Below are 22794 nucleotides of genomic sequence, written 5' to 3' on the forward strand. Positions count from 1 at the left end.
TTCTCCATGTTGGTCAAGCTGGTCTCGAACTCCCAACCTCAGGTGATCCACCCGCCTCGGCCTCCCAAAGTGCTGAGATGACAGGCATGAGCCACTGTGCCCTGCTGCAAGGGACCCTCTAAGGAGCTGGGACCTGAAGATAGAAGATGACAGTCTTAGGCAGACAGAACAGCAAGTGCAAAGGTGTTGAGGTGGGGATAAGCTGGACTATTTTGCCAAGTACTTAGAAAGGAATGGTTGAATGATTGGAGGGAGGCTTTAGGAAGGAATGGTTGAGTGATTGGACTGGAGATGGTAGAGACAAAGCCCAAGGGGCAGAATTTGGCGCCAACTGGACGGGAGTCCCCTGGATGTACATAGCATGCTCCAGCCAGCTGCAGCCTGGCCTGGGACACATACAACATGCTTCCCAGTGTCCCTGGTGACTTCCTAACTCAGTCTCGGTCTCCCTTCCTGTAAAATGGGGATGTTGAAAGTCTTTCCCTCACAAAGGCAATTGAGATGTTTGGGAAGCTCTTAGCTGTTACTGTTACTAACTCACAGTCCAGGGCCCCCTCCCCCAAGGCTGTTTGTGTGCAGTGTTCTTTGGCCGTTTTTTAAAGCTACTGTTCCCATTTGTTGCTCATGGACTGTCACTCAGAGCCCAGTAGAAACAGAGTAGCAAACTAGGGTGCCAGTCTGTGATTGGGGGAAGGGGCCGGGCTCAGCTGAGACCTCCCCAGAGTCCAGATTCCCAGCACTGATTTGGAATCAGGGGCTGCTGCTGGAGGCTGGCAAGTCGGGTTCTTAATCTCCCCAGGCCTGTTTCCCTACTTGTGACCAGGACCCTCGCTTCCCCCAGGGTAAGTGCTCACTCAGTGCTGGTGTTGCTACCCGCGGTCTGGGAGGGTGAGATTAATAACCCAACTCAGCCAGGAAACAGGAGCAGACAGGAAAGGGCCAATCCCTTTCGGGAGAAACGCCGCCCTTCTCCTGGCCTCAGTCTTGCCATCTGTGACGTGGTCGGGCCAGAGGCCATTGGCGCTTGAGTTGATAAGGCTTCCTGTGAGCGGTTTCTAGGTGACGCTTGGGACATTACAAAGCTGACAGACCCCCTGCTTTCCCCGCTTCTAAGCCTGCAGGGAGCCCTTGAGGGCAGAAGCTGGGAGAACCCCTGAAGACACCCCAAATGTCCCTCCTCCAGCTTCCAATAGAGCTGAATCTCATAGAAATGCAAATTCCCAGAGGGTTTTCTGGTGACAGAGGAGGGCTGCCAGGCGGTCTGGGGCTGGCAGAGGAGCTCCCCCGCCCCGCTTCCCTCTCCAAGACCCTTGGTGGGGGAGGTGGGGAGTCAGGTCTTCCTTCTGCGGCTCCAGCTTTTTGCCTGTGGATTCTGACCGACTGGCTGGGCAGAACTGGAGCTGGGGGGGCCAAAACAAGGAGGTGGGGGGGGCATTGACCTATGACCCCTCCTGTTTCAGTCTGCAAACTGCTCCCCTCCACACCCACTTCCCTTTTGCCAGACATTGTCAGCCCCAGAGGCTCCCGCCAGCCCCCCAAAAGCCCATAACTAAAAGCCCGAGGGGGCAGAGAGGGACCTGGCTGCAGGGGAGCCCGGCAACCCCAACATCCTGGCGGAGGCGGGAGGCGCGCCGGCCTCTGGAAACCACGCGACTGCCTCCCCACCGCAGCCATTCCCCGCTCTCCCTGGGGGTTCTCAGATGTTGCCAGATGGCAGAACTGAATCTGCTGAGACGTCACTCCAAAAAAGGAAAGTTGAACTGAAAAAAAAAAAAATTCAAACTCTCCAACATCTTAGGAGAAAGCAGAAGAGGGAGGGACGGAGAGAGGCTCCAGGCCCGGGGCTCCCAGTGCCCTCTGCTGTTCAAAGAGATCTCCCCTGGTTGGAGAGGGCAAACCTGGAGGGGGTGGGAGGAGGGGGTAAATGAGGACACTGGGTTGTCAGGGCGGCCAGCGGGGCCAGGTTCCTGCTGGAGCGGAGAGTGTCTGCTTGCGCGTGGGGGAGCGAGCACATGTGTGCCGTCTGTGACTGCGTGCTTGTGCAGGCCTGGCGTGTGTGGCTCCCAGGGTCACGCTCTGGGATGTGTGTGTCTGTGTATGTGGGGAGGGGGCGGGGGGGGACAGGCTCGTTGCATTGTCTCCGCATTTGTGTCCCTGAATGTCCCCAAGTGGGACTTCACTCAACACCACATTCGTGAGTCCCTACTGCGATAGGGCAGTGAACAAAATAGAAATCTCTGCCCTCAGGAAACTGGCATTCTAGCGGCTGTGTCCTCCGGGGTGCTGTGAACTCGCGTGGGTGTCCCAGTATTTGTCTGTGTGAGATCTGACATCTCCGGTCCGTGGTGGGTGGTGAGTCTGCAGTGTGTTCGCCCGGGCTGGGTCTCGGATCTGGGGAGGCCCAGCGTGTTCCTGCCTTGAGAGGGCTCTGTGCGCTACTGTCTGTTCCCGTCCCCAAGTGCCCCACTGTGCGTGCTCCTAAAAGGCCCCGTGTAGGGCCCTCCCTGCGCGCCCCCTCCCCATCCAGCGGCCACTCCAGAGTTATAATTTAATAGCTGAAACGCGATTCCAGGGAGGTACTGGGGCTGGGGAGGTGGAGGAGGGCCCGCGGGTCCGCAGGAGAAGAGGGAGGGGCAGGCTGGGAGGCGCTTCCCCCCTCCTTCCTCCTCGGGGAACTGCCAAAAAGAAACTCGGCGTCGCGCCCAAGTGTGTGCGTGCGTGTCTGTGTGTGTGGCGGCGTGCGCGCGCGAGTGGGGACGCGCAGGGCCTGGAGAGGCGGCGCGGGCCCTTTAAGGAGCCAGAGGGGGCCGGGCCGGGGCGCGTCGCTGCGGGCGGGGAGCCGGGAGCAGGGAGGCCGAGCCACCGCCTCCCGGGCTCCCGCCCCGCCCCCTCCTCCCCCTCCCGCCGCCGCCGCCGCCGCCGCTACCGCCGCCGCGGCCGCCGGGGAGCGCGGAGCCGCGGGCAGGCCGGGCCGCACCGGAGCCCCGCGTCCGCCGGCGCCCCGCCCGAGCCCTGCGCCCGCGCCCTGCGCTCCGCGATGCGCGCCAACTTGCGGGCCGGGGACCCAGGGCCGGCGCCCTAGGAGGCGGCGGCGGGAGGATCGCGTCCCGACCCGAGGCCGGGCCTGCTGCGCGCCCCCAGCCCGATCGGCACCGCCACTTGCCTGAGCGCCCCGGCGGCTCGAGCGCGCCCCAAGCCCGGGCGCCACCGCTGCCACCTCCGCGAGGTGAGTTGGGGCCGAGGGTCCCCGCGGAGGGCGGAGGGAGGCGCGGGGCGCGCTTCCGGGGGATCCGGGGAGGATCGGGCGGCGCACGCGGCGGAGTTGGCGGGGCCCCTGCACTCCCGAGTTGGCGCTCTCAGGGGGTGGCCTGCTGGGGAGCGAGGCGCCCCGCCGACACTGCGGCCCGCGTGCTCGGGGGCGCCGGGGAAGTTAGGGGAACTCCAGCTCCCCAGCGAGGGGGCGGGAATGAGGGAAGTGGCGTTGGGGTGGGCGGGGGGCGCGCTGGAAATGCACAGAGCGGCCCCCCACCGTGTGCGCCGGCTCTGGGGACTTGGCCGCCAGGCGTCCCTTGTCCCCGGTGCAGCCCCGGACCTGGGGGGGCGACACTACGCCTTATTTTTCATCGGGCAGCGCGGGTTTGAAAGCCCTTGGAGATGGCACCCCTAGCTCCCTGGCCTGGCTGTTGTGGAGGGGCGCATGAGGGTCTCTCACCAGTCGAGGGTGAGAGCCAGCTTTGCCCCTCCTGGGCGTTGGGGCCATGGGGCGCTGGGCGGGGTCCCTCGGGAGAGGCGCCCCTGGTCCCCCGGGAGAGGCGCCCCTGGTCCCCCTCCCCCGCGGGCCGGTGTTCCTGGTGTCTGGGCCTGCCTCCCGTGGCTGGTGACGCCTCATTGGGCCGCTTCCTGGTCCCTCCCCCGGGCTGTGCGGATACTTGGGATGCCACTACTTTGCGAAGTTGGAATTCAGAGCTGATCCCACTTGGGCACGACTGGGAAGCCCCAGGCCCTTGTGTAGAGGGCAGCTTCCTCAGAGGCCTGCGGGGAGTGACGGCACCCGTGGGGTGCGCCCTCCCCGCCCCAGACACTTGCAGGAGGAGCAAGCCGAGGGCGGGAGGGCACGGCGGGCGGGAGGGAGAGACACGCTGTACCTGGGAGCTGCTGTCGCCCGGGCCCAATTAGCGTGGGGCGCCCGGCGTTATTTTTACATTGTAGGTTTATTTTTTTGGAAGCGAGTGTCCTCCCGCCGCCTGTCGCGCGCTCCGGCTCTCCGAGGGTCTGGTGCAGGCGGCGGGGGCGGATCTGTTCTGTCGGCTCAGCCTCCTCCCTTCCTCCCCCTCCTCCTCTCCCCCGTTGGTGAGAACTGGCTTTATTATGATTATTATTTTTTTTCCCTTTTTGCAGATTTGGAGGAAGGATGTGTGAGGGAGGGAAGAGGGGAGGAGGGGAGAAGGGGAGGACCCTGTGGGCGGGGTGGGGGAGTTCTGGGCGCGTTGGGATGTGTTACCGGTGGCCTTGACTTTGCCCCTTTTCAGCCAGATCGGGGTCTCTGCGGCAGCTTTGATATAAGGGGCTCTCCGGGCCAGACTGCCCCGGGAGGGCGACCCGGGGCAGGCTGTGTACCTCGTGGGTCGCCTCTTTTGGGCGTGCTGAGGGGGAGCCAAGAAATGGGAAGCAGCAGTGAGGTGGGATGGCCCACTCTGCACCTTAGCTCCTTGGGTTTGAATCTGACTTTTGCCACTTTAATGGCAGCGTGACCCTGGACAGATGCTTAACCTCTCTGTGCCTGTCAGGTTTCCCATCTGCAAAATGAGGGTCAAAATGGTACTGAGTTCACAGAGTGGTTGTGAGAGCTGACCGTCCGGCCATAAGAATCCCTTGGTACTTGTATGTGTTACTATGACCACTGTGTCGGTATTATTATTCCTGGGTTCTAAGATTTGGCCTTTAATCCAACGTGGTCTGGAAGCCCTGTGAAAAGGGGCCACCTTACCTTTGCCTGGGGGTGGGCAGTGGAGGGATCTGGGGGAGGGAGGGGGCCTTTTCCCACTCCCCTCTGCTTGTCCGGAGAGGATGGAGAAGGGCAGGTGCCCCCACCCATTGAACAGATGCAAAGACTGAGTCAGGCCCAGAGAGCGCTGAAGTGGGGGTGGAGCCAGCGGTGACTGGCGAGTCGGCAGCGCGGCTGCCAGGGCATCCCGGGCTCTGTCTGGCTTCCCTGAGCCGCCTGCCATGTCCCTGCTTGGAAATTCACTGCTGCCACCGCCAGCGGGTGCCGGGGGAGTCTGTGGTGCCGGTGCCCAGACACGGGGGCGGGAGCGCAGCGGGCCCCAGCCCTGGCCTCTTCCCACTGAGCTATTTACGCTGCTGGGGATCAATACTATTGATAAATCCATGTAAATGGTAATGCGGCTGTCAGGCCCTGGTGAGGGATGGAGACCCCTCCTGGGGCTGCGCCCTCCCCCTCCCCCTCTCGGAGAGGGTTTGGTTACGTGGGAAGGATTTATTTGGCATAATCTGTTCTTTTTCCCCAATTAATAATACTCATGCCACCTCCTAAAGATTTCCCAGAGCTCTGCAAACACGAATTTACTGCATGGAAGCCCTGGGCTGGGGAGGGCTTGATTGTTCTCGGGGCCTGGGGGTGGGGGGCAGGGGGCACTGGCAGCGCAGACACCCACCGAGGGAGTTGGAAGGCAGCCCCAGGAGGAGTGGCCCCCAGCGTCTGCCATTCATGCTGGGTGTGGAGGCTGCCTGGCCCCGTTTCCACCTGGCTGAGAGGGGGCGCATTCATAGTTCTGTGTTCCCAACCCCCATCTGAGAGTGTGGGTGGAGAAGTTGGTGCTTCACTCGGAGATGGGAGGCGGAGGTGGTACCTACGCAGAACCTAGCCGGAGGGTTCTCCTGGGGTCCTGTCTGTGGGAAGGGAGATTTTAAGGCAGAGGAGACAGGATCTCAGCCCCTCCTCCTGCTGCTGTCTGAACTGAAAAGCCCCACAAATGCTGCCTCTGACCGTGGGCCGGGGGTGGGGGGAGGGTGTGGGGGGTTGAGAACTTTTATTTGTGTGTGTGTGTTTTCCCTTCCCTGTTCCTCTTCACATCTCAAACGCTAAACAGCAGCCTCCCCAAGTGACACTTCTGAGACTGGGGAACTGCCTGTGGGAGCTGGTAACTCCTGCCTGAGGTGCCCAGGGGAGGGGCAAGGAGGGCCCCAAGCTTGGGCTGCTGCCTGGGGAGAGCCAGGTTTTTTAGGCCCAGGCCAAGGGTGACAGAAGGTCTGTGTCCCTAGGTGGGTGCGTGGGGTCCCCAGGGAAGTGATGCTTGGGAAAGGCCAGCTGGGCATCTTTTGAGGGAGCTTGGAGCCAGGGAACTGACTTTACAACCCATCCGGTGAACTCTCAGCCTCCATGCTGGAAAAGGCTGTGGATCATAACACTAGTCATAAGAACCAACACCTACTGTGTGCCAGGAGCTGTGCTCCACACATATCTACTTGTTTACTCTTCATAACTCCTCTATGAGTTGGTGCCTTTATTATCTTATTTTATAGATGGTGAACTTGAGGCACAGAGAGGTTAAGTTACTTGCCCAAGGTCACACAGCTTGGATGTGGAACTACGAATTAAGACCCGGGATTATTCACGGTCATGTTAGTGCAGCAGGAGTTTACTGCAGACCTGCTTTGCAAAGCTGCCATAGAGGATATGAAGAAAGAAATGTTTCTTCTTTGAGCAGCACCTACGGATCTTTGCCCTCGGGGGGCAGGAGACTGAGAACTCGTTCTCCCCAGGGTTTGGGGAGAAGGATAGGGCCTGGCATTTCTTTGAGGTCTCGTTTTATCATAAACATTCATGCAAAATTTGGCATTCGCCTTGGCGACACTGCTGTGTTTGTTTTGAAATGAAAACATGGTTTTGAATTATTTAGCATGGTGCTCCAGAAAGCTGCAGCGGCAGAGTTCTGTGGCCTGGAGTGCCCATGGGCAGGCGCGTTGCCCTCAGGTACTGTGTAGCCGGAGGGCTTCTGCTCAGTGAGGCCCTGGGGCAGATGGCAGCTTCATTCCCATTTTACAGATGAGGGCACGGGTCCAGGCTGGCCTGAGGTTGCACAGCTGAGGAACCTGTGCTTATGATGAATGAACTTAGCATCATCGTTATTACCATATCTATTTTGGAGCGGATTGAGGCTTCTGAGCCTGGACACTTCCACACTGCCCTGCCCACTTGGCTCCAGCTAGCCTTGAGGAAGGAGCTTTTGGTTTATAAATCTAGGAAGAATTGTCCTAAAGGACATTTCTGGGAGTGTTTCATCTGCCATCCCCAAGAGAGCTGCTGATTTAGCATCGGAAGTTCCAGCTTGGCCATTTACAAGCAGTGGGCCCAGGTGAGTGCCCCTTGCTCTCAGGGTTTAGGTGCCCTCATCTGCAAAATGGGCACATTGCTGGCCACCTGTGCCATACTGGAGAGCCTTTAGGGGCAAAGGGCATGAATATTGGGTTTGCTGTTCAGCTCTGCAGCTTCAAGCTGTGAATAAGTTACTTACCTATTGCGAGCCTCAGTTTGCTTATCTCTAAAATGGGGGTGCTGCTGCTGCTTCTGACTTTATGGTTGTGAGATATAATGAGCTCCTGTGTGTCGCAGGAGCTGCTGTTTCCATTTTGGCTTATCCTGTTGGAGAGCAAAGACTTCGCTATAGAATTCCTTGTGTAAACCCAGGTCCTCACCTACAGGCTGCTCAGATAACAACCATTCCTCCCTCTTAAAAGCTGCTGGGAAGGATCCTCTAATGGACCCGTCTCTTTTCCAGAGCCTCAGGCTTCGGCTTGTTGCCCTTTGGAGACGGTGGGCTCCTTTCCCGTTGGTCGTTGGTGTTTCACAAATGTGCTCAGCTCCCTCCCTCTGCCCTTGACGGTTGAGGTTTTCCATTAGTCTTTAATCACTTAGTGTCTGTCAGGCACTTGGAGTGCTTGGAGGTCATGGGCAGCCTGGAGAGTGGGCGAAGGCTGTGGGGAGGACGGGGGAGGCCCCCTGGGGGAGGGCTGAGCTTCCCCTCTGCTCCTGGTCTCTGAAAAAAGGAGCAGGGTTTGAATCGTGCTTCCATTTATTAAGAACTTGAGTGAAGCCTCTGACCTTCTGGCCTTGGTTTCTTGATTCTTAAAAGGGAGGGAAAGAAAATGATGCCCGCCTGAGAGGGTAGCCTGAATCGGGCTGTCTGGGAACTCCTGCGGTGATGGGAGATGATGCCGCTGCACTGGCCCGTGCTTTAGCCACTAGGTGCCTGTCACTCGGGAGCACTTGAAAAGTGGGTCCCTGCCACTGAGCAGCTGAACTGGTCATTTTATTTAATTTTAATTTACTTAAATTTAAATAGCCACCTGTGGCTGTGGCTAATGGCTACTTAACCCGATGGCACAGGGTTGGGTGATGAAGTCATATTCTGTGTTTCGGAGCAGGGCCTGGGCTCTTGGTATCTATCTGATTCCTTCCCCAATGCCCCACCTGCACCCCAACTTTTTTTCTGAGGTAGGGTCTTGCTCTGTCACCCAGGCTGGAGTGCAGTGGCACCATCACAGCTCATTGCAGCCCTGAACTCCTGGGCTCAATTAACCTCCCGCCTCAGCCTCCCAAATAGCTGAGACGACAGGTGTGCACCACCATGCCTGGCTAATTTTAACATTTTTTGTAGAGATGGGGTCTCTATGCTGCCCAGGCTGCTGTTGAGCTCCTAGGCTCAAGTGATCCTCCCGCCTCAGCCGCCCAAAGCACTGCGATTCTAGGCGTGAGCCACTGCGTCCGGCCTGATTTTTTTTCCCTTTTCATGCGTGTTTTCTCTGCGTGGTGCCATCCTGGAGGGTCTTCCCCTTTCAGCGGTCCTTTTTCCAAAACCTAGCCTGGTGTGCCCTCTGGGCTGGTCCGTTCTCCTCTGCCGTCTGTCTCCCTCCTCTTCCCATATCTCACTCTCTCTTCCCCCACTTCCTCTCCCACCAGCCTCTGGGGTAGTGCTGTCCAATAGAACTTTCTGCAGTGGTGAGAATGTTCTAGATAATGCCAGTACCATAACCACGTGGGGCACTGGGCATTAAAACTGCCCAGAGGTGTTGGGGGAGTCTCCTTCCACTCCGGCCCTCCTGCTTTCTGTTCCCCAAGGCAGTCACGGCTTGAAGTGAGGCCAGTGCCACAACCGGGGGATGAAATTTTAGTTTTTACTTTTAATAAATTTGAGTAGCCACCTGTGGCTGGTGGCCACTGACCCTACTGGGCAGTGCAGCCATAGTGACTCCCACTATATGGAGCTGTCTTCCCACAGCCTGCCTTAGCTGTCACTTCTCCTGGAGCAGGAGACAGCTCCAGGTCCCTGCGAAGCGTGGGCAGTTCTTACCTCCCGGGGCCGAGCTCATGTGGAAAAACCTTTGTGCAGGTTCATGGGGGCTGACCCAGCCAGACCCAGAGGAATCCTAGGTTAGCACCCTTGTTGGTATCTGTCTGCACAAGCAGATACCTACAGAAGACACCTACCTGCTTTCTCTAAGTGGGATCATACTTATTTTTTTATGATATGACTTAATACATCATGGACTTCTTTGATTAACATTTTTGGGGATAATGTTGCTTTTTTATACTGCTTGGGAAGAATGTAGAAAAACAAAAAGTAATGCATTCAAAACTCTGCCAGTTGCTTTGGGCTTTATAAAAGCTTATCTTTTAAATGAAAGAAAATGCATTGACTTGTAAAAAAGAAAATTAACACATAGCGTAAAAATCTCCCTCGGTTCCTGGCCTCCGGGTTTCTGTTCCCCGAGGCAGTCACAGCTTCCCGCGCCTGAGTTTCCTCCGAGATGCTCTCGGCATATGTCGGCCTTAAATGGACTGTATGTGTGCATTCCCTTCAAAAACAAACATGCAAGTGGTATCACGCCATATATTCAGGTCTGATTTTCGCCATCATAGTCACATCCTACGTGATAATATGTTTCGGAGCCGATTGTGGAACGTAGAAAGCAAGAGTTGGCAAACTATGGCCCTTGGGCCAAATCTGGCCAGCCCACCACCTGTTTCTATATAGTGCAAAAGCTGAGAATGGTTTCTCCATTTTTTAATGGTTGAAAAAAATCGAAAGAAGAATAATATTTTATGACATGTGAAATCATATGAAATGCAAATTTCGGTGTCCATAAATAAAGTTTTGTTGGAATGCAGCCACGCTCACTCATTTACATGTTGTCTGTGGCTGCTTTTGGGTACAGCGTTTGCAAAGTTGAGTAGTTGTGACAGAGGCTGGAAGGCCTACAGAGCCTAAAATATTTACTTTCTGGCCCTTTACAGAAGATATTTGCCGATCTCTGATATACTACCTCACTGTTTTGAACCTCAGGTAGCCTTGCACGGTTTCCCTGTTGAGGAAACTGCGGCCCAGAGAGGGGTGTGTGTTTGAAGGTCATTCCAGGTAGGCCCTAAAACCCCTCCTTCTAGCCGGGCTGCTGTTCTTGCTGAGTTACGCTGATGCTCATGGTTATAATTTGCTGTTGTAGAATGCAGTAGGAAAGGGGATGGTTAAGGCAGCAAGCAGTTGGCCTGATTTTTGGCACAATTTTTTGGCCTCTTAAATGATGACTTTAGAGTGGTATATAGTTGCTGTAGCACCTACTCTGTGGCACTGCATCATTTTCACAATTTTCCAAAGCCGTAATCCATCTTGTTTCCCTCTTTGCTTTGGCTACTAGGAAGCTCAGAGCCAAATTTTGCAGCCTGCTTTCTGCAATCACTGGTTTATGTTTTGGCTTTATCTACTTCATCCTGATTTTGGATTTGTCTCTCGTTTTTTTTTTCCCTTTGCCCCGAGCTTGCTTTCTGATTTTTATCTTACCTTACACATTCCTGAGAGTTGTCTCAGTTCTTGAGGGGCAGAATGGATCAGGCAGGAGCAAAGCAAAGGAAAACACTTGTTGCAAGATGCTTTCATGCACCATCCCCTGCACCAACATTCCATAGGAGGAAACCAAAAGCTGGCCCTGTGGAGTGTCTTAACCAAGGTCAGACCCTGGGTGAGAACTGAGCACAGTTTTGGGGTCCGACTTGGGAAGATGACAGTGAGTGACTAGGACGGTGAAAGATGTCCCATTTGAGAGCCGGATGGGGCCCTCGAGAACTGCTTGGCCTGAGGGAATGCCCTGGAGGTGGGGGGCTCAGCACTGTGGTACCCAGAGACCTCGGGATTGTTTTGGAGGCAATATTGCAAGTGCGTCTGAAGCCAGGGGACCTCTGGGCCATCTGGCTCCAACCTGGACTTGTGGCTGATGCTTCAGGTCCCCCGCTTCTCCTGCTGACCTTTCTTTGCATCTGGAAAGGAAGTGGGGGGAAAGGTAAGTCAAAGGGTGGGCTATTGGAGGTGGAATTGGACCAGACCTGGGTGACCAGTCACCACTGGCCTGCACATGTCTGCCGGGCGGCTCCTGGGGGTCAGTCTCTTCTCGGGTCTGGAGGCCCTCTCCGCCTCTTGTCTTCCGAGGTTCACTTGGTTTTCCGTGGCCTGTGTTTGCATTTTCGGGCTGATGAGTGAATCTGGAGGGACCCACAGGTCTGAGTGACCTGGCCTTGGGCAATAACAAAGGCTCCACGCAGAGTTCCTCAGTTTGCCTGTCGGTGAAATGGGGTGATGAGTGACACGTGGCCTCACAGGCTGTGAAGTGAAGGGCATTCAGGAGCCCGTTGGGGTGCAATTGTCTCTGCAGACCATGTCGTAGCCCCTCTCCCTCCTATCTGTGACTCATGGGCCCACGGCACTGATCCCAGGGTCAGGGAGGTGGACCCAGCGGTCTCCTTGCCATTGCTCAGGGATGTCCCAAAGGGACCTTGGGTTCCACCTATGCAAAAGTGGACCATTGACCCCCGTATCCCCCAGGCCCCTGTTCTGGGCATCTTCCTGGAATGAGAGACGTGTTCCCAGCCCCCGCTCGACGGCCCACCTGGGACTGCAGCCGCCTCCTGCCTGCTCTCTGGCCGTCATCCTGTACCCACAGTCCCCTCTCTGCAGGCAGCCCAGTGGAGCCACAGCAGCTAGAGTGATTTGACCTTATCAGCCTGTAGGGCTTCCCACCATTTCTTGAACAAAAATCAGAATCCTTCTTACTGCCAAGGAGGCCTGTACGCCCCCCATCTGCCCACCTGCAGCCTCCCCTTGGCCTGCTCCCCACAATTCTGTGGTGAGGCTGGGGAGACATTGGGCCAGGTCTGGAGGCGGGGTGGGTGGGGGAGTTGATTTTTCTTTGTGACCCAGGGGATCTGTCTGGGGATGCTCTTAAGTCATTAGTCCCAGAGGCCTAGACCCACAGCGGAGGGCCTCGAAGGACCCTGTTTGTCCTCATGCTGAACTCTGCAGTACCTGCTGAGACCATCAGGGAGCATGGGCCCCAGTGTGGCTACAGTGTCTCGGTGACCATGGGAACCTGCCTGGTGCCAGCCCTGCTCCTGAGGCTAAAGAGGAGAGCCTGACGGGTGGGGTCAGGGCTGGATGCAGCCCCAGGCCCCGGCCTGGGCTTTTCCCTAGGCTGGGCCAGGCCTGTCAGCATGGGGGCCTGCAGGGGATGTCGCCCTCTGGAGCCTGGCAGGAGTCAGGGGGCCTTTCCAGGGTCCTGGGGGCTTGGCCAGGTCCACAGGGTCAGGATTTGGGAGGAATTCTGTGTGGCGGTGGCTCCTGGGTGATGCCCACTGCTGGGTAAACCAGGGGAGGAAGGCAAGCGGGAGAAGTTGGGAGACACCTGCTTTAACCTGCCACCCCGCCCACCCACGCCATCTGCCACCCTCCTGGATATTTTTTTAACCATTTTTCGCATCCTCTGCCACTATCGTGCCCCGGCCTAGGCTGCTGCATGGTGTTGGACAGTGCCCCTGCCACCTTCCCACCCATTCACGTCCCTCCCGGAACCTCAGGCTGTGACCTTATTTGGAAACAAGGTCTTTGTGGATGCGTTTAATTAAGAAGAGGTCATCCTGGAGCAGGGTGGGCCCTAAATCCAGTGGCCCGTGTCCTTATAAGAGGACAAAAAGACACAGAGGAGAAGGCCGTGCGACAATGGAGGCAGAGATGGGAGCGATGTGGCTGGAAGCCAAGAAGTGCCAGGGACTGCTGGGAGGAAGGCTCAGGACAGACTCCCCCCCAGAGCCTCCGGAAGGAACCACCCCTGCCAACACCTTGATTTTGAACCTCTGGCCTCCCGAACTGTGACAAAGTAACAGTGGGTTGTTTTAAGTCCCCGGTGTGTGGGGCTTTGTTTACAGCAGTTCTAGGAAGGGGACACAGCTCCCATCACAGCCGGCTCTTCAATGGTCACCCTGAGACCCATCCCCCACGTGGTAGCCAGGGGGAGGCCTGTAAAACCCAGGGCAGGAAAACCCAGGGCAGGACAGTCCCGCTGCTGCTCCAAAAGCTGATTCCCTACCTGGGCCGTGAGGCTCTGCCCTCCGTCCCCGCGTGGGCCGTCCTCTGCGACCTGCTCCCTTGCCCGCTCTGTCTCGGCCACACCGGCCTCGCTGTTCCTCCTGAAATGCACCAGGCAGCTTCCGCCACGGGGCCTTTGCACTTGCCCTGCCGGAGCACTCTTTCCTGGTATCCGCAGGCCTCGTCTCATTCCTTTGCCATTTTTCTCGGATTTTTTCTTTTTTTGAGACAGAGTCTTGCTCTGTTGCCCAGGTTGGAAGTACAGTGGCGTGATCTCCGTGCACTGCAACCTCTGCCTCCTGAGTTAAAGCGATTCTCCTGCCTCAGCCTCCTGAGTAACTGGGATTATAGGCGCACACCACCACGCATGGCTAATTTTTGTATTTTTTGTAGAGACAGGGTTTTGCTCTGTTGGCCAGGCTGGTCTCAAACTCCTGACCTCAGGTGATCCACCTGCCTCGGCCTCCCAAAGTGCTGGGATTACAGGCGTGAGCCACCGCACCCAGCCTGATATTTTCATATTGAAAATTGCACCCTCTCCCCTCCCTCCCTCCCTCGGTTGTTTCCCAGTGTGCCGCCTTCTGATAGATGATGGTTTCACAAGTTTGTCAACTTGCTATCGTCTGTAATCCCTGCGAGAATGGACGTTCCACAGGGGTGGGGATGTCTGTCTGTCCCAGGTTCTAGAGTAGTGCTGGGCACACCGTGGGTGCCTCGTAGATGTGTTGAGTGTTGGGCTCTGGCTGGGCATGGCCTCGCCTCGTGCTCTGGTGCCCGTCGGGGGTCCCAGGTCGTCCATCCATCCCTGTGCCTGACACCTGTACCCTCCCTCACCTGCGGCCCCCTCCTGCTCCCGCAGAGCCTCCAGGTCACTGAGCCTGTGGCCATTCCCTTTCTGTCCCTCCCTTGGTGGCCGTGACCACCCCTTGCTAGCACTGAGCTTGGCCCCTGAGCTCCACGGGTGAACGTAAGCCCACAGAGAGGCCCAGAGTGGCCAGGGTGTGGGAGAACCAAGTTTTGCCTAATTCAGCCTTCACGGCCCCATTTCACCATCTATAAAATGGGCATAATCAGATTCCTTGTCTCGAGGTTGTCTTGAGTGTTATGCGAGGTCCTACATGAAGGTGCTTATTGCCTGGCGCTGGGAGCACAGAGAAGCCTTCCACGTGGGCTGGGCCAGCGCTTACTGTTTTCAGTTTGCCGTGTGGGTGTTTGTTCCCTTTGCCAATTTTTGGAGGAAGTTGGGGCATCACAACCAGGCGACCCCAGGGACCGGGGAGGGACTTTAAACCCGAGTTCCCATGGATGGGTGGCCTGAGACGGATCCTTCCTGACCCTTGCTCCTCTCCCCAAGGAACCAAGCTCTGGGAGGTCCAAACCCACTGTAGCATTCTGGGAGGATTCCCAGGGCCAGCAAGACTTGTCTGCTGTTTGGCAAGATAGGAGACCCTGGTGAACTCGGAACGGTGGGGGGCCCCTCTGCGTTTCTTCAGCAGAGTTCTTTCTGTCACTTGGTGCTCGTTTCCGCATCTGTAGAATTGGGGTAACTGTAGTCCCCGGTGCGTAGGGGAGTGGACGCTTGGGGGGACCGCTATGACGATGACACCTGTGCATGTACACATCCTATGGACATTGTCACAGCTGTCTGTGCCCTGGGGCTCGATCGGGATGCCCCCGTGCCTGCCACTTGCTCGGGCTGCCTGCGCTTTGTAAGCTGTGCACACACTGGAGGTAGAGAAAGCTGCTTCTGCAGGTGTCCTGGTGCAAGGGTGCCCCCTGCCCCAGCGTTGCTGTCTGGTGTCTGAGCAGGGAGGGGCAGAGGTGAGGGTGCTCCAGAGAGGGCCCTGAGCTGGCAGGAGGCAGGCAAGCTCACTTGGCACCACGTGGGTTAGCTCATCTAAGCTTCACAATAACCCGGTGTGGCCAGAACTATTAGTTTCCCTGTTTACAGATGGGGACACTGAGGCACAGAGTGGTGATATCATTGGCTCAGGACACACAGCTCCTAAGCTCCTTGCTTGGTGGGCGGCTGTCATGAGCAGGGCCCATTCTGTGCTTTCATCCCTTTCCCCTGGACTGTGGCCCTCAGGAGTGACCGGGGACAGTCCTGGGTCCACCACGTGCCCAATCCTGGACATCAAAGCCCACGTCTCTGCCTTGACCCAGCCCATTCCCCTCCGGGTCACCCTCGAAGGCTCCCAGGCTTCGGCCAGCTCTGCTGTGCAGGAAGCTGACCCTGTCTGTCTTGGCTTCTCCCTGCTTGGCTATAAATAGCAGCTGTAGCGGTGGGCAGGAAGCTGCATCTCCCGGCACCTGGGCCCTGGGCGCTGCCCCCTTGCCGCAGCGGCACCTCCTGGAACTGTGCGGCCCTCAGTGGGAACGTGGAGGTGGAAGCGTGCTTTGCATCGGGTGTGTGCTCTCTGCTTTGCTGTGTGACCTTCAGGCTCTCGCTGCCCTCTCTGTATCACAGCCCCTGTCTGTGGGTCCAGGCCACCTCTGTGCTTGCGGCGCTGTAAGGAGTGCCTTTGGGTGCTTGGAGGTGCGGAGGGCGCAGCATGAGGTTTGACATTGAGAAGGGGAGGCCTGGCTTTTGCCTTGGAGAGAGGGGAGTTGAGTGGGAGGGGGCACCGAGGGAACTTGGGGAGGGGAGCTTCCCAGAGGAGATATTCCCTGTCTGGATGCCCAGCTGGGTGGTGGGAGGCTGGAGGGCCATTACGATGTGGAACTGCCGGGAGGGCCCCAGACTGGGAGGTGGGCCATGGGGAGGGCATGGGGCCTTGGACACCCATCCCCACTGCCGGATTGCTGTGTGATTTTTTGCACAGCGTCTCTGGGACCTATGAAATGGGAGTGATGCCACCTCGCAGCACCTCTGGCAGGAAAGAGATGCAAAAGGGCTTTGAAGCAAGGAAGGCGTTTTGTCGTGCCCTCGGTCGTCTTTAAGCATCAGGAGGGTTCATGTTGCTCATGCCATTATGTGCTTATGGGGCAGGGCTCACTCTGTTCCTTTTTGGCCTGCCCTGGGGCCCTAGCTCCTGAGTGGGGGTTTGTGAGAGCGTAGTCACCAGGAGCTGCGGGGGAGGGTGCTGACCATGCCAAGGACATCCTGAGCAGCTTTGGGTGGCCTCCGGTTCCTCAGCTCCCCCACTCCCCACTTTGAGGGACAGCAGCTGCGGAGTGGGGGCACATGCTGCTCGGGCTCTTGGACATCTCCTCCCGCGGGTGCCCCACAGCAGCTCAGCTGTACCCTGCAAAGCCTTCTGCAACCTGGCATGCAGGGACGTGAGGAAGCGTAGGTTTCAGCAGTGGGGGGATTTCTTATGGATCTCACTAGAGCATGGGCTGTACAATAGGGCCATTTGTGACTGGTCAGAAAAAAGACGTTGCTTAAAAGTATTGATAAGTTCTTTGTTGTTAATCTAGAGAGGGAAGTCTCTAGTGTTAGGCCACAGGGCTCTGTCTGATCATGTTTTCATCAGATGCTGGACTCCGCACTACTGGGGACGTGTATTCACGTACAGGTGCTGGCACTGGGCATGCTCGCCCATGCTGTGTAGCAGTGGAGAGACTGAGGCACGTGGACCCTGGGGAATCGCCTGTTGGGAGTTCAGGATCTGTGGGGTGGGGCCTTGGGACTTCCCTAGAGGCCTAAAGATTTTTGTTTTTGAAGCCTGTGTTAAGCTGAGTAATGGTCCCCCGCATGATGTAATTCCCAGAAGCTGTGAATATATTATTTTATGCCACAAAGGGGATTTAAGGTGGCAGACGGAATTAAGGCTGCTAACCAGCTGACCTTGAGATGGGAGATTATCCTAGATTATCTGCCCGGGCTCGATGTAATCACAATGGTCTTTATAAGAAGGAGGCAGGAGGTCAGAGAGATTTGAAGATGCTGCGCTGCTGGCTTTGAGGATGGGGAAGGGGCCATAAGCCAAGGAGCGCAGGCAGCCACTAGAAGCCATGAACGGTGATGGACAGGTTCTCCCCTAGAGTCTCCAGACTGGATGCAACCTGCCGACACCTTGATTTTAGCTCTGTTAGATCCATTTCAGACCTTGGATCTCCAAAACTGTAAGGTAATAAACTTATGCTGGCTGGGCACAGTGGCTCACGCCTGTAATCCCCAGCACTTTGTGAGGCCGAGGTGGGAGGATCGCCTGAGGCCAGGAGTTCAATACCAGCCTGGGGAACACAGTGGGACCCCTTATCTCTATAAAAAATACAGAAAACTAGCTGGGCATGGTACCTATGGTCCCAGCTAATCAGGGGACTGAGATGGGAGGATCACTTGAGCTCTGGAGTTGGAGGCTGCAGTGAGCTGTGATCACACCACTGCACTCCAGCCCGGGTGACCAAGTGAGACCCTGTCTCAAAAAACCTCCTAAACCCCCCAACAACTTGTGCTGTTTTAAGTCACCGAGTTTGTGGTCACTGTTACAGGGGTAGAGGCCGCTTGCTGCCCCCACAGAGCCTGCAATTTCCCTGTGAACCGGCAACCAGGAACAGGGCCACGGGTGACGTGGTCATGCAGACAATGGCTGCATTCCTACCATTGGTGACCTTGGAATTAAGTGACCCCTCAGTTTCTTGACCTTGACTTGGGGGCTGTGGCTGAAGAGCACAGAGTGAAGAGAGAAACCTGCAAACTGTAAAGGGCTGTGCTAGTGAAAAGCAAAATGTAAAAGAAACACACAGAGGCAGAGAGACATTTGTGCTTTCTTTTTTCTTTTCTCTTCTTTAGTGTTTTTTTTTTGTGACAGGGTCTTGCTCTGTTGCCCAAGCTGGAGTCCAGTGGTGCAATCGCAGCTCACTGCAGCCTCGACCTCTCAGGTTCAAGCAATCCTCCCATCGCAGCCTCTTGAGTAGCCGGGACTACAGGCACATGTCACCATGCTCCGCTAATTGTTTTGATTTTTAGTAGAGATGAGGTGTCGTTATGTTGCCCAGGCTGGTCTTGAACTCCCGAGCTCAGGAGATCCTCCTGCCTTGGCCTCCCAGAGTGCTGTGGTTACAGATGTGAGCCACTGCACCCAGCCCCTTTTTTCTTTTTCTTTTTTTTAATCCCTTAAATCCAGTTGGAGTACCTGGTCCCAGTGGTTGACCAGAAAAAAAAATAAGTCCCCAGCATGTCCCATGTCAAGCCACAGTTGATTTCTCCCCGCTGGGTCTCCCATGTGGGCTCTTGGAGCCGCGGCCTTTCCCAAGGGGCAGGTGTTCCGGATTCTCAGAACAGCAGGGCACATGCTGCTGCCTTCCAGCTTATTAAAAAGCGGAAGAAAACGGCCCTCGCCTCCTGCCCCCAGGCCTCTGGGCCTGCATGCAGAAACCTGAAGCCTGCAATTAAGTGAAACTGGATCCTTAGTGGGGAGAGTTTCTCCTGGGCTGCTGGAAGAGACTCCAGGTCCCAGGCCCCGAGGAGGACCACCGGCTTGTCACAGACTGCGTGGGGTCTTGGGGGCAAAGAGGCGGCCAGGGGAGAGAGGAGAGAGGGAGACCAGGCCGGCCGAGCCTTAGCCCAGGACACCAAACTCGGGGCTGTAAGCTAAGGTGGCTTTTTGTTAAAAGAGAAAAAAATGACAGGTGATTTTCAAGTCACGGGAGCCCCCTTCCTGGAGGCCACCGCCTCTCACTGGGGCCTGGGCTTTTCCACGAGCCTCTGTGTGTCGCTGCACGGCCTGGGAACCTACCTTGTCTGTGGACACGTGGATCTGTGCGCGCTGCTCTCCTGTTTGCTACTGGGGGAGCCTGACTGCTAGTTTTGTAGGTCAAAAGTGGTCGAGTATTGACAGCTTTGTATATAATTGAGCGCAGTAGTTTTCTCGGCTAGACAAGCGGCAGACCTGAGTGGCTCCAGACACTGTGTTCTCACGCACCTTATCACATGACTCTGCCTCAGTTTCCTAATATGTAAAATGAGGACCTAAGCAGTCCTCACCTTCTAGGATTGTTTTGAGAATTAGAAGGGTAATAGACACAGCATCCAGAACCGTGGCATTAGCTATCATTATTTTTATCTGTATGATTACAGGTTTTCACCATGTGCTGGTGCAGTTTGATCCAGTTGGCTAATTTTAACTTCTTGTAGTATTTTGTCATAGGGATGTGACATGTGCTTGGTGTGTTTCCTGGAGAAAGCTACTTGGGTTGATCAGGTGCTTGCCATGGAAACGGACTGCCGGGGACTTTATCTAGAGAGCACCTCTGGGTGCCCGGGTGCTGTGGCGAGTGGATTTGCCAGCTCTGGGCTTCTCCTGGTGATGCCAGGGGTGCTCCATGGGGGCTTTGCTGGGTCAGCCCTCTCTCCATTGAGGTGTGGGTCCCCCCTGCCAGGTCCTAGTGGAACCACCAAGGGCCAGGCTGGGCATGTGGTTTGGCAGCTGCTTTACATAAAAGACTGTTTTTGGTTTTTAGAAGCAGAACAAATGTGTTCTCTATAAGCTGGAAAATAAGGAAGGAAAAGCTTGCATATAAAAAAATACAACCACGTTCCTGCCCCCCAGAGAGAGACTGCCAGCCTCCTGGCCAATGTAGGTTCTGATGAAAAGGAACAGAGCTGTCCTCCCCCTGTTCACCATCCTCCCCCTGCCAGTGGCTGCTGGGGGAAGGAGCTATGAAATATACAGATTCTGGAGCCCCCGCTCTAGACCCAGTAGGTTAGACTCCTGAAGGATGGGGCAGGTATTTGGTAGCTGGGGTGGGGCTGTGAGTCAGTGGGACCTGGGTTCAGGTCCCGCCTCTGCCTTCCTTCCATCAGGTGGGGCAGGAAGCGTTGCCTCTCTGAGCCCTGTGACCTCGTCTTCTTGAATGTGTCCTGCAGGGAGGCCCTGCACACAGTAGGTGCCCAACTGACGCTCTCATGCATTTGGTAAGAATGGCAGGGTTCTCAGCCTGGGCACTGTTTGGGTTTTGGCGGGCTGGGTCATTCTCTGTTGCAGGGGCTGCTCTGGGCTCTGCAGGATGCTTAGCAACACCCCTGCTTCCACCCACCAGACCCCAGTGGCACCTCAGCCCCCTTTGCTACCACCAGAAATGCCTCCAGACATTGCCCACTGTCCTCTGGGGGTCACAGTCACTCCCGCCAGACCCCTGTGATACAGGATCTTAGAGAGGGACCTCAGGAGGGGAGAAAGGTCCTGTGAAGAAGTTTTCCTCGGAGCTTGCGCCCAGCATGTAGATTTTGTTCATTCACATACTTCCCGTAAGTACCTAGTGTGTACTTCCCCTAGGCAGGCGTGATACTGCCCATCCACCCCTGCCTTCCCAGTGGGGTAGGGTGGTGACTTAAGGCCCTGCTCCTGCCACCCACTCTCCCTCTGTAAAATGGGATAAGGTTATCTTGAGGGGTTGCTGATGATACGGCGAGGTGCTCTGTCACCTTCAGGCGGGCTGTTTTCTTTCTGGGCCTCGGTTTCCCCATCTGGAGAAGGGCATTCATAATAGCATTTACCTTCTGGGTTGCAGTGGGGAGTCAGGGGTCACTGTGGCTGTGATGATGAGCCCATGATGTGTGCCCGCTTCTGTCCTGGGGCTCCCTCAGCCCGCTGTGCCCCGGCGCTGGGGCAGAAACCCTTGGCACCTTCTCTGTGCCTGGCCTCACGGGTGGGGGTTTCTACTGCAGGGGGCTCAGTTGCCTTCCTCCCCAGGCCCCCAAGGAGCCAGCTCAGCAGAGATCCCTAGGGGGATTAAGTGGGTTCATTTGATCCCGAACGTGAACCTGAGCAGGCCGCTTATCTCCTCAAAAGCCAGATGGGCAGTGGGCCAAGCGGGGAGTGTGGGATTTTATCCTCCAGCCGCGGCCCTGCCCCTCCCACCGCCAGCCCCTCAGCTGCGTGCCTGCCCGTCTCAGTGCGGCACATGCCGCGTGAATTCATCTGACCCTCTCGGTGATCCCGTGACCCAGCAACCATCATCATTGCCTGGCAAGCAACGAAGGCTCAGAGAGGTTAGCTCCCTGGCTCAGCGCCACACTGCATCCCAACCACCCTAACAATATTTACCCCATAGACTTGGAAAATCCCCTCTACTCCTGGGCAATGAAATTCCTCCTTAATACAGACTAGACTCGACACAGAATTAACAACAACAGCAAAGATCTGTGCAGTGCTCCAACCGTCGGGTAAGGGGAAGTGGGGAAACGAGAGGGAGGAGTGGCTGGCTCCCACTCAGAATGAGTAAGCGTGGATTCGCGAGAAAGCAGAGCAGAGCCCTGCAGTGCTGGGGGGGAGGAGAGTGACATTTAAGAAATAGCTAGTATTTGGATTGGTTTTGCCAGGTTTTCTTGAATGGCCAGGTCATTTGAAAATTGTGTAGGGAGGGTGACTTTTATGGAGTGGGACTGTCCCAAAGGCCATGAGCCAGTCATGGGGCAGCCGAAAACATCCCTGGGGTGGGGACCCTGCCATGGAGACCCCCCACCCCGCCCTAACAGCACAGAAAAAAATAACAGAACAGTAAACATAATATGCTGTTATTGTGAGATGGAATAATAATAAACAGTAACTATGTTTGGGGGGGAACAGCACTGCCATCGAGACCCTCTGTTTTCATATCAATAATAATGACAAAAAGAAAAGAATGGCAGACCAGGCACCATGATGGACCCCCACCCTGTCGCCATCTGGCTTGGACGACTGCAGTAGCCTTTTCCGGGTCCCCAGTCCACTCTGGTCACCCCTGTCTGGTCTCTGAGTTGCAGCCAGAGGGATCCCATCAGAAGGACCATAAGACTGTGGCCCCACACTCTCCATTCTCTTCCCACTGCTCTGAGAATAAATTCAGAGGCCACCCGGGAGCTCCTCAGCCCTCACCGACCGCATCTGCCTCTGGGCCTTCGCGTTTGTTGTTCCCCCCACCTGGAATGCTGTTCCCTGCATATCGACACAGCCGGCTCCTTGCTGCCATTCAGGTCCCAGCTCAGTGCACGTTTAGGAGGCCTGATGTGATGTGGGGGGGAGTTAGAGTGGAGGAGAGGTCCCACAGGAGGGGACCTGCCCAGCCTGGGGCACCCCAGGACCCTCTCTCCCACCAGCTGGCTCCTTCACCAGATTCCACATCATCATAGTTCTTATGGTTATTTTATAACCTTACAAGTTTTAGAATTATATCTCATTCTGTATGTGTATTTATATATATATATATATGTTGTTATATATATGAATATGTATTCTTTATAACATATTTTTCTCATATAAAAATATATGATTGGTCTCTCCATACAATGGAATATTATTCAGCCATGAAAAGGAATGAAGTACGGATGCATGCTACGCTGTGGGTGAACCTTGAAACCATGATGCTGAGTGAAAGAAGCCAGACACACAAGGCCACATAGTGTACGATTCCACTTTCATGAAATGCCCAGAACAGG

The 22794-nt window shown here is 56.1% G+C and overlaps 1 protein-coding gene across 18 annotated transcripts in view; it reads left to right on the top strand.

Moving 5' to 3' along the window:
• Nucleotides 1-2912: 2912 nt before the first annotated feature.
• Nucleotides 2913-22794, top strand: part of NCOR2 (nuclear receptor corepressor 2) — a 244402-nt gene continuing 224520 nt past the window's right edge. For all 18 annotated transcript variants that reach the window (XM_058425856.1, XM_058425868.1, XM_058425870.1 and 15 more), the window contains exon 1: nucleotides 2913-3226. The gene's annotated coding sequence lies outside the window, so the exon portion shown is untranslated. The remainder of the gene's footprint in view (nucleotides 3227-22794) is intronic.

The sequence above is a fragment of the Hylobates moloch genome, unplaced genomic scaffold (assembly GCF_009828535.3).
Source record: "Hylobates moloch isolate HMO894 unplaced genomic scaffold, HMol_V3 SCAFFOLD_12, whole genome shotgun sequence".
Lineage (NCBI taxonomy): Eukaryota > Metazoa > Chordata > Mammalia > Primates > Hylobatidae > Hylobates > Hylobates moloch.